Source organism: Neodiprion lecontei, chromosome 3 (genome assembly GCF_021901455.1).
Source record: "Neodiprion lecontei isolate iyNeoLeco1 chromosome 3, iyNeoLeco1.1, whole genome shotgun sequence".
Lineage (NCBI taxonomy): Eukaryota > Metazoa > Arthropoda > Insecta > Hymenoptera > Diprionidae > Neodiprion > Neodiprion lecontei.
Window position 1 is genome coordinate 11,465,115 of NC_060262.1, and position 11,364 is coordinate 11,476,478.

Below are 11,364 nucleotides of genomic sequence, written 5' to 3' on the forward strand. Positions count from 1 at the left end.
AACTTTGGTTCGAACTTATATTTTGAGAAATTTCAAGATTTTCGTTTTGACGCAATCGGAATGATTTTATACAATCCAAGCCAAGCAACAAATCTTCTTCAAATAAATCATTTTTCATTATTAGGAATGGCGCTACTTTTTCTATTTCAAATATCTTTAATTTCAGAAATACCCTTCCATTCGTACTTGCTACGCCGCCCATTGTTCTTATTGTTGAGCCCCCACTCATAGAGATATTCATTTTTAATTTTTTGTAAAATGTATAATTAATCAAGGACACATTGGCTCCTGAATCGTAAAGAGCCACTGCCTTTTCATTACAATTTACGATAACATGTAGTCTTATAAGTGGGAGGCTATCTAGTTTTTTGATTCGGCAGATTTGATAATCGCTGATCTTGCATTTCTGCAAATTTCCTCTGGATGGAATCTATTTTTATAACCGGCTTTCTCGCAAATACGACATGGATCGAACTTTCGATTTTGCTTATTTATTTCTATACGTGAGCTGTTATTGTTTGATGTTGGTTGAAGTTGACTCAGACTAGACATTAAATTTTCTATTGTTTTCAATTCACGTTTATGAAGGTGTGATCGAACAAATTTTGGCAGGGCAATAACGATAAAATTTATTTGTGAACTGACGCCTAATTCTGGATCTGCATCTATTAATAGGTTTCTCTTTTTTAATGCAAAATCTAAATATGGTCCACTTATCCAACGAAAAGAGTAAGCGTATTCGACCTCTGACCACGATTTTTCCCCGAATGTTTCCAGAAAGGAACTTTCCCAAAAGCTCCAAGGTTTCGTCATACCATAAGTTTTAAAAATTGATGTAAACCAGTCTACGGCTGGTCCTTCTAAAACTAGTTTCAGAACCTCGGGGAATTGATTTTCTTCCACTTTAAATCTTTCACATTCAAGAACAAATAAAGTGAGCCATGATTTAGCGTTCTGATTTTTGTTTGAAAATTTTTCTAATAAAATGCCCTTCGAAATCAATTGGATCGGGGTTTCACGTGCCGGAACTGATAAACTGGATGAGTTTGGAGTGGGTTGGGGGGTTTCTATTTCCTCCAGGTAATAATCGTTGAACACTACATTACCCTCTTCATCGAAGTATAACCTTTGCAGATGCGCATCCAGTGAGACGATAGCTTTTCTCTGCTTCCCTCTTTTATCCAGACTCTTGATAATTCCTTTGACCACTGGTAATTTGGCCAGCTCAGCATGATTCGAAATCGGTTGATCTTTTTGTTCAAAAGAAAAAATTTGTTCCTGTTCCAATACTTGGATGGATTTAACCTTGATGACGGTCGTCTTGGCATCCCAGGCTTCTGCGGCGAACTGGAATTTGACCTTGACCTTCTCCATCTTGTTGTTGATTTTTAAGTTATAAGCGTGACTCTTATAACTTAAAAGGGTTGCGGAAATAATAATTCCTGAGTCTCAACGACTTGGGTTGATGTAGAAACGATACTAAAACATTATATTAACACCAATCACAAATAATTACATAAATAATAACAAAAATAATTATAACACTTATAGTCACCTAAATCAACAACAATGTCGGTTTTGACGATCGGGATTATAGGCTTAGTTGACAATGAAAAGAATAAATTTACAATATAATTTACAATATATTTTACTGAGTATCCACTATAACACTAGTGGATGTCTCGAGCGCCTGTCAATCACTCCCCTCTCTCCCGAGGCGATGATTCCGCGATGGTCACTCTTGGTTATCCTTTCCGTAACCCGTTCAGCGTGTTTGTTGTTTTTCAGAGATAAGTTTGGGTAAACAGGCCACAAACTTACATATTTATCGATGATATTTACATCAAAGCTAAAAATATAGGTGAAATGTTAAAAACGCTTGAAACTGTATTCAATATTTTGGAAGAATGCGGGTTAAAAATACGGAAGAGAAAATGTGACTTATTGCGCGATCGTATTCGTTATTTAGGCGTGGAAATTGATAAAAATGGTGTACGCACAATAAATGAGAGGATCGAAGCAATCGATAAAATTCCAGAACCAAAAAATTTAAAACAGTTACAATCGTTTCTAGGCACAATAAATTATTACGAAAAATTTATTAAAAATCGAGCAGAAAAATTCGCTCCACTTTATAATTGTTTGAAAAAGAATAGTTTCAATTGGACGCAAGAATGCAAAATAGCCTTTCAAAACGCGAAAACTGAATTAAAAGCAGGCAATCTACTGATCAATTATGATCCAAAAAAACCGCTTATACTAACATGCGATGCGTCCGATAACGGAATTTCAGCTGTTTTGTCGCATCTAACTAAAGATGGCGAGCGTCCAATTGCATACGCTGCTAAAGCGCTAAATTCACATGAAAGAAATTACGCAATTATTGATAAAGAAGCGAAAGCAATAATTTTCGGTGTCACCAAGTTTTATGATTATATCTACGGTAGAGAATTCACATTAAAAACCGACAATGAACCGCTAGTGCGTATTTTCGGTCCAAAAAAAGGGATTCCGATAATGGCGGCTCGAAGACTGCAGCGTTACGCAGAATTTCTAAGTGCTTTTAGATATAACATAAAATATGTAAAATCATCTGCTAATTGTGCGGATGGACTCTCACGATTGGTTAACCTTAATGAAAAAGAAATAAATGTAAAAGAAAACACTTATTTGAATTATATAGAAAATGAAACAAATGAATGTTTAGATTGGAAAATTGTATCGAGAGAAACGCGGAAAGACTTAGTATTAGCAAAAGTTATGAATTACGTTAAATACGGATGGCCGAAAGGCAAGTTGCCAGACGAAATTACACCCTTCCTGAACCGAAAGGACGAACTCACAATTGAGCAAGATTGCATTTTATGGGGATATAGAGTAATAATACCAGGAAAAATGATCAATACAATTTTGAATGAACTGCATAAAACGCACTTAGGAATAGTAAAAATGAAAGCAGTTGCGAGATCGTTCTTTTGGTGGCCCGGGATTGACGCGTGCATTGAGCGTACAGCAAAGGCGTGTGACGAGTGTGCGCGCGAGAGAGACAATCCGCCGGCGAGCTATTTAAATCCGTGGAAATGGCCATGCGGCGTTTGGGTGAGAATTCATTCCGACTTAATAGGGCCGATAGACGGGTTGACTTTCCTATTAATATTAGATGCTCGATCGAAATGGCCAGAAATTTTTTTAATGCCTAACACTACTTCAGAAAGTTTAATAAAAATGTTTCGTCAAGTTTTCGCACGATTCGGGTTTCCTGAGTGTTTAATAACTGACAACGGACCGCAGTATACAGCTCTAGAATTTAAACTATTTGTAAAAAAATCAGGAATAAAACATGTAAAATCAGCTGTCAAGCACCCAGAAACTAATGGGGCTGCGGACAATTTAGTGCGAACTTTCAAAAAAGCGTATAAAAAATTGAAAAGACAGGGGTTATCCACTCAAAAAGCAATTGACACATTTTTATTCGACTATAGAACTACTAAACATTGTACAACCGGAGAAACCCCTGCTAAACTAATGCTCGGTAAAGAATTGAGAACACGATTCACTCTTTTACTTCCAAACACGGAGCAAAAAGTTAATGAAAAACATGATTGTCAAATTCAACATAAAAGGGGGAAAAGAATAATCGAATTTAAAGAAGGCGATTTAGTATGGGCGATGAATTTTAGCAAAAACGCTGCTCCTTGGTTGGAAGCAAAAATAAAGAGTAGAATCGGACCAGTAAACTATTTGATTGAATGGGAATCAGGTAAAGTGGATAAACGCCACGTCGATCAAATAGTAACTCGTGAAACGGTTGAATTAGATGACGTTGCACAGACAAACGAAAAAGCTAACGTTGAGAAAACTGTGTTATTGCGTGGATCCGCTCGGCTCCTAGACAGAGAACAAAAATTAAGCGGAGAGAAAGTGTAACATATGTAAGCCTAGCTACTAGCGACGTTAAGTAATAACAATGGCATTCACGAATTGTAGCGCTAATGCGCGAAGAACACTACGACACAGTCAGTCGTCGACCAACCTTCGATCTGTGTACAGCACATATCAATGTAAATAAATGCCTTCTAAATATACTCACTGCCTTAACTCATTTCTATTCTCCGATACATTACATGTAATATGTACTATGACGTAGCTCCATCGAGTCTAATAACTACAGAAATTCCTCGAGAAATTCTAAAACGAATTTAACGCTCAAATCTGGAGTACTTATCTACCATTTTCTTCGGGCCGGACGCTATCCTATCAAAGCGAGCTTCCTAGTAGCATTTGATACTTATGTACGATCTCATAAATATTTCAGTGTGTTTTGGAGAACACAATGCAATACAGATTCCGTGGTGAGAATCCCATAAAGTAGTTGCGACACGTTATTAATGTGCATATGGTTTTTCATAAAAACGTTGAATGATCTTTCCCATACTTTTATAGACTCGAAAACGGCATGAATCAATGACAAGAGGGACCACTTCTTCAAAGCTTTGCACTTGTGCATTCTTCTGTCTGGATACTTCAGCCTGGATACCGCCTAATTGCAAAGCAACAATATTGTCGTCGGTATTACAATTTGCTCTTTCCGACAATTCAGAAACTTGTAAAATGATGGTTTGTCGAAATCCGGAAGTGAATTGACTTGGAGAGGGTTTTGTATCTGAACCATGCTGTTGTAAGATTGCGTAAAAATTGTCCAACGGATCCTGACATAAATGTCTAGTTTTCAGTCGGTCAATGTGGTATTTAGAGTTGAGATGTTCACACAATAGAAGAATACTGTTAATTGTAAGGATCCATCCATCAACACAGGGAGATCTTTTTCGTCCGCTAACAAATTTACAGGCTTGTAATTTAATTTTGATTTGCTCTAAGAAGGCTTGATGCTTCGATGTGACACATATGGCATAATTGTATTTTTCAGAAATCGTTTCTTCAGCAAGTAATCTATTAGCAGTATCAAATAAATTTTCCATTCTTTCACGAAAGCAGTCGTGCCTTCAGTAGGCCAATGGTGGAACTCTTCTGGAAACGTCATGTTATAGCAAGTAATTGCGATGTGCATCGAATGACTAAATATCTGAGCAGCGTAGGATACTTTCATTTTTGTAAAAGATCTAGATAAAGTAAAGTGTTCGTCCTTAATTTTGAGAATGATATTCAATAGAGATTTTTGACTAAGTTGGTAAACTTGAAGTATTACTCGCCAAGAAACTATTTTGCCGTCATAGATGAGATCTCTATCGCTAAGGTTGTTTCGCTCTGATTTAAGGTGCCGCTGACCTGGATCTAAAAGTTGTAATCGATCGAAGCGCCCTCTGCGTAAGTTTCCTCGGTTCTAAACCATTCGAAGGTGGTACTCTCCACCGGGGAGTAGCGCAACACAATATTAGACAAAACGCGGTCGGTAAGAGGCCTGAATCTGAGTCGGTAACCATACCAACAGGATTGACCCGAATTTTGCATGCAAATAATGACGTCATGTGTGTAACGATTGCATCACGACCGAACTGATTATTTTGATGGTTTTACGGTGAATATAGCAAATTCAATTTATTGTTCCGTGAAACACCCTTGAATATGGGACATTCTTTGACGAATCGGAGAGATTTAGATAAAAATCGACCGACACAATTTTGATGTAGCTTAAAATTTTTTCACGGGTTCTATATAGAAAAAATACGGATACGTATTCGAGGATTTTTTTATTTTACATATTTCGTAACATAGAGGGGATCGAAAATTTGATAATTTGGTGTTTTCTGGCACGGAGAACTCATTTTCAAAAATTCATAACGCCGGTTCTGTTTGAGCTGAAAAGTTCGTTTTTTCAACCCAAAGCTAATAAAATGAATTTTAATGCAACAATTGTTTCATTTACGATTAACCGAAATTTATATTGTTATAAATAATTAATATGTTTAAATCGATTTTTAGCAATTGCCTTCACCTCGTAGCGAGTTCTCAGCACGACCATCGTATTCTCCATCAATTCAAAATATGTTATGGATAAAAAATTTGACGTAGAATACGATGGTTGTGCTAAGAACTCGCTACGAGGTTGGGGCAATTGTTAAAGATCGATTAAAACATATTAATTGTTTATAACAGTATAAATTTCGGAATAATCGTTAATGAAACAATTGTTGTAATAAAATTCATTTCATTAGCTTTGAGATGAAAAAAACGAACTTTCCAGCTCAAATAGAATTGGCGTTATGAATTTTTGAAAGTGAGTCCTCCAAGCCAAAAAATACCAAATTATCAAATTTTCGATCCCCTCTATTTTACGAAATATGTGAAATAAAAAATCCTCGAATACGTATCCGTATTTTTTCGGTATAGAACTCGTCGAAAAAAATTTCAGCTGAATCAAAAATGTGTCGGTCACAAAGGTGTTTGGTTGTAAAAGAATGTCCCATATACGAGTACATTAAAACGTATCGCGCAATATTAATTTTACACAGCACGAAGTATTTTCAAAATGATTTCATAAATATCACCATTCACCATTCGTAAATATTTGGAAATATGTTCGAAAAATACGATTGAAACAAAACGGGTACGAATCGTTGTGGTTTCGTTTTATGAAGTTACGCCATCGGTCGCCCCCCTCCCCCCCCGCCCAACTCCGCTACTCCTTGTCGGCAAACTTGAATGGTCATGTTTATTTTCCGTCCGTGCATTACATTGTATTCGATTATTCGCTCAGTCTACGGATAGTGACTGTGCGCGAGAAAAAAAAACTTTGTGTCGGCAGACGACTGTGCTCGACATTTTATATTTCCAAAATAAAGAGTATTTCTCATTCTTCTTCAGAGGTTTTCTATGAGGTACATACATGATTATCTCTGGTGAGTATTTATACATATATATATATGTACATTATAGAGTCGTATAAAACGTGCACCCCGACTTACGTTTTTTTCGACTTACGCCGTCAATGCCGGAACGACCCATAGCGTAACTTCGGGGTATTACTGTATCGGAATCATTCTGAAATTGTACATCGCTTGTTACACACAACTCTACTGACAATAATGAAATAATTTTATGTTCGAAGCTATTTTACTAGTGAAAAGGGTTTCAAAAAATGATTATATATAATATTGTAACACTTTATTCATGTTACTATGGATATATGAAACAATTGTTGACATCGACGTTGAGGATTATTTTTATACCCTCTGAAATATTAAATGCAAGCAAACAGTATCTGAGATTCGAGGTACTATGAAGCTGCGGGTTGTGCGAAACAGTTCCTTCTCCCGGTTGATGGGAGTTTATAACATCCTTTGCGAAGTAATGTAATTTGAACATAGTTCACCACTCCATGAAGATATCCTCGCGGCATGTGACATTGCGTCCGTCCAACGGTTACGACGAATTATCCTGTAAAATATAAGCGTGTTCATGTGGTTGTTTCGCTTTTTCAATGCAAAATCCATAACATGATGAGTACTTGTCGATAAAAATATACTTTGGCAGAGAATTCGTGCCCTCCCCTCCTTATCATATAAAGACACATACAAATACATGGGTCCTCTTCTGTTCTCTTACAACCATGTGTCGGCGACATCTCACTATACCCAAAAATGTTAAAAGCGAATGGTCGAATCTGATGAAATGGAATAATGTGATTAAAAATTTGCATGGTCTTGAATAATCCGAAAAGTTGAGATAATTCTTTTGAAATTAAGATATTCATTTTTTACGAATCACTCTAAATTTCACCGTGTTCAATATTTTACTACCGATAGCAGATATCTAACGTATGGTCATTCGGAATGAATATGAATGGGAAATTCCTCGTCAAACCCGACGGATTATTTGTAATCGGAAAGATTTTTTACAGAATGTATAAAATGGTAGAAGCCTCGCCAAAAAATGGTACCATTAAACAATTCGTTCGTTAATAACAATTACAATGTTCAATGTTTCCGGATAAACCAAAGTTTTCTACGAAAGCTTATCCTCTCTGCTCGCGAATGTGCTGTGAATCATTTTTCTACGTCAAATAGAACCGGAGATGAGATATTGATTCTTCAAGTTTGCTGCGCGCTCATTTTGCAACAAAATTAAATGACTCGGCGGTTCCGGAAAAAAAATCGTAGAAATAGGTTTTGACTTTTTATGCTCATATATCACTTCGAAAAAGCTTTCATTGTTTTGGAAAATACGCGGTCATTTTTTGTCAGGATGATATTTCGGACTCAAGAACCTAAATTTCGTCCCAACTGACGTTTTATGGTTTATATGATGAAATAATAACAGTCGTATTATTTATTTTCCTCAAGATTTGAAATTTCTCGCATATTTGCATCGTACTTAGGGTATATGTCAACACGTGTAAATTTCACCAATTATCGGAAAAAAAAATTACCGTACGATTATAATAATTGAACCCTCCGAGCATTCGAATCTAGGCTCCGATAAAATTCTTGTTCTGCACACTCCTAACGAAAAATCAAAATGATTATATATCAGTAAAACAGAGAAAAAAAAATTTGCAACACGTATACAATTTGGTTACTGAATATCTTAAAAAATGTATAACAAATCATTTGAACATTCACAAGAGATTACCGGCAAACCGCTAATGCGCCAGTAATCGATCTGAATCTCCGTAGGTCGTAATTTCAATCGAGAGCGGGTGTCGTTCTAGCTGACAGTCGTATGACAGGCTCGATAAACATATTTCCCATCAGGATGTTTAGAGATTCTAATGTCTTTATGCCATTATTCATGTAATCATTTCCTGGAATTCTTGTAACGCGTCGCGGCATGCTCACAGGAATGTGTAATGGCTATGTACTTAAATAACATAAAATGGTTCTAATTTAAATAATATTCTGATCACCTCCAATATTTCACAAACGAATATCACGCACAGTACTACAAATTCAGCAACATAGGCGGCTGAAATATTTTAAATACCTCACAACTAAATACATATGATAGATATATTCGAAAGCTTGATTGTATGAAAAACTCAAAATTATACTAGTATGGAATTTTGTATTCTAACGATTACCTGCACCACGATAAATGTACAACACAAATTACGTCACAGGAGATTCGTCACGAAGAATTTTTATCTGTCACACGACTGCCCGCTAGAACGATATAACCCTATCTCTCGATTGAAATTACGGACAACTGTGAGTAACTGTGATTTGTACATTCATCAGAAACGTGGTACGAGGAAACAAAACTGAAATATTATTTATTTGGCTTGGTCCTTTGCCTTACTCGCAGCCCTGTTTTCTTTTTCCTGACGAGCGTCTAAAATGTACTGTGGTTCTCTGATCTCCATATTTCTTAGCAGGCGGCTGTCAATGATCTCAGGTACCATACAACATTTATAGAATCTCGTCAAGAAGGGTTGCATTTTTTTAGACCAGAAGTCGGCGTTGCTCTCAACGACTATACTTTTCATACCTCGTGGTGTCCAAACAGCAAAGATGCAGTACTTTCTACGGGTGACGTGCAGCTGACCTTGCACTTGGTAGAAGTACTCGTGACTCTCGTTCATGTTCTCGCCTCGGCTGTCAAAAATACGATGCACATTTCCTTTTTTTTGTGCGATCGCTTCTTCCGGGGCGAAGTTCTTTATGGAAAACGGGCACTTGATTTCCACAATCCCATCGTCGCCGATTACACCGTCTGGCGACGCGCCGATGTACGGTAGCTCCTCATCGATGAACAAGCCACACTCCGTGATGTTGATATTGCGCTCGGTGGCCAATTGTTTTCGCGCCTGTTCTTCGCATTGCCGGCCATATTCAATAGCAGGAAGCCGCAACGGTGTCGGAAACAGCAGCGATTTGACGGTGTTTTTACACGATGTATCACTTCGCATGCGACACACTCGTCCAAAATTCGATGCAGTCAATATCTTTTTCCGTATTGACAGCCAACGCTCGCTTTGTCCTTGCTGCCTTGTTGTCCGTTCAATTTCATCGCGGTTCGCTTGCCATTCGAGCAGCTGATCGTAGTGATACTGCGTTTTTATTGCGTTTTCTTCCGCCGATAAGTCGGGACGTTGACAATTAGGTCCGTAGTCTTCGGTTGTGTTCGAACGTCCAACTTTTCGCGATGTTGCACTCGAGTCGTTTTTCTTTTCAGCTTTTCGTTTCTCGGCACACCTGTCTCTGCTTGCTGCTTTATTCTCATTCCTCCGAATGTGCCGCTCTTCCATGTGCCTCAACGTCGCTGTTGGTTCCTCATTGACAGCTTCACTCAATACGCTCAAAGATTTATTCGTATTGAACTGTAGGACAGCCGCGGCACATCTTCCGGTATACGAACCTCTGGCCCCGTAATTTATTCGTTTACCACCGATGTATTTGCAAATGATGGAATTGTACCTCTCCACGCTATTGCTGTTTACGCCTAATATTATGCTGTCAGAGTAGCAACGTAGACTAGAAAAGGCTTCCTGTATCTTGTCGTACAGTCCGAAAGCCTTTAGAGCTGGAACGTGGTTTTCTTCGCCTTCTTTCAACGATCCATCGCAAAAGTAGCCCAGTTCAGCGCACTTCTTATGCTCACCAAACACGTGGCTCGGGATATTCAAAATATCTCCAGAAAGCTTCCGGGCCTTCAGGCTTGTGGGACCGTCTTCCGTCGATCTGAACTTTGCAGCCTTCGATACGGCAGTTCGCAGCCTGAGTACGCTACCTTCTACAACTTGGCGCAATTTCCCTATGCGACCTTTATTTTTCAGCGTGTCTTTTATTTTCGTTGCCAGATTACGCAACAAATGATTGATGCATTCGACCTTCTTAACAATCATATTCGGGTACGGATTGCTGTCCAAGATCTTCTTGTACACGCTACTGTCTCCATCGGCGATCAAAGTGGAGTAGATAAGTCCATGCGTATCAATGCTGGACGTGAATCCGTCGACGATAGCGTCACTCTCCATGCTGGTCGAACTGCGGTTTCGATCCCAATTTTTGTAGCACGTGTGCTCCGTAGGTTCCTTCCCAGTACGGGCCGCCCTCTCACACGTGGCACAAAATTTATTACGCACTCCGATGAAGAGGACCTTCTGCGTATGATACCCGACGATCGCTCCAACTCCAGACAGAGAGTCGTACTTTCCGGTTCGGTAAGATCGTTTCATCCAGCTACCATCCGCTACGACGGGAATATGAGGGATGCCATCAACGACGTCACCTCGCTTGAGAGCTAATTCCTTCTCAAGTTCTCCAGCAGCTCGCATTTCATCGTGGGCGGCATTCATGAACTGGACCGTTATATCGTTCTCGTACCTCAGATAGGTCCGCTGCGAGATGTTTGGGATATCAACCGCTGCAAGGAGTTGTTCCAATTGTGAATACCCTATTCCGCTCG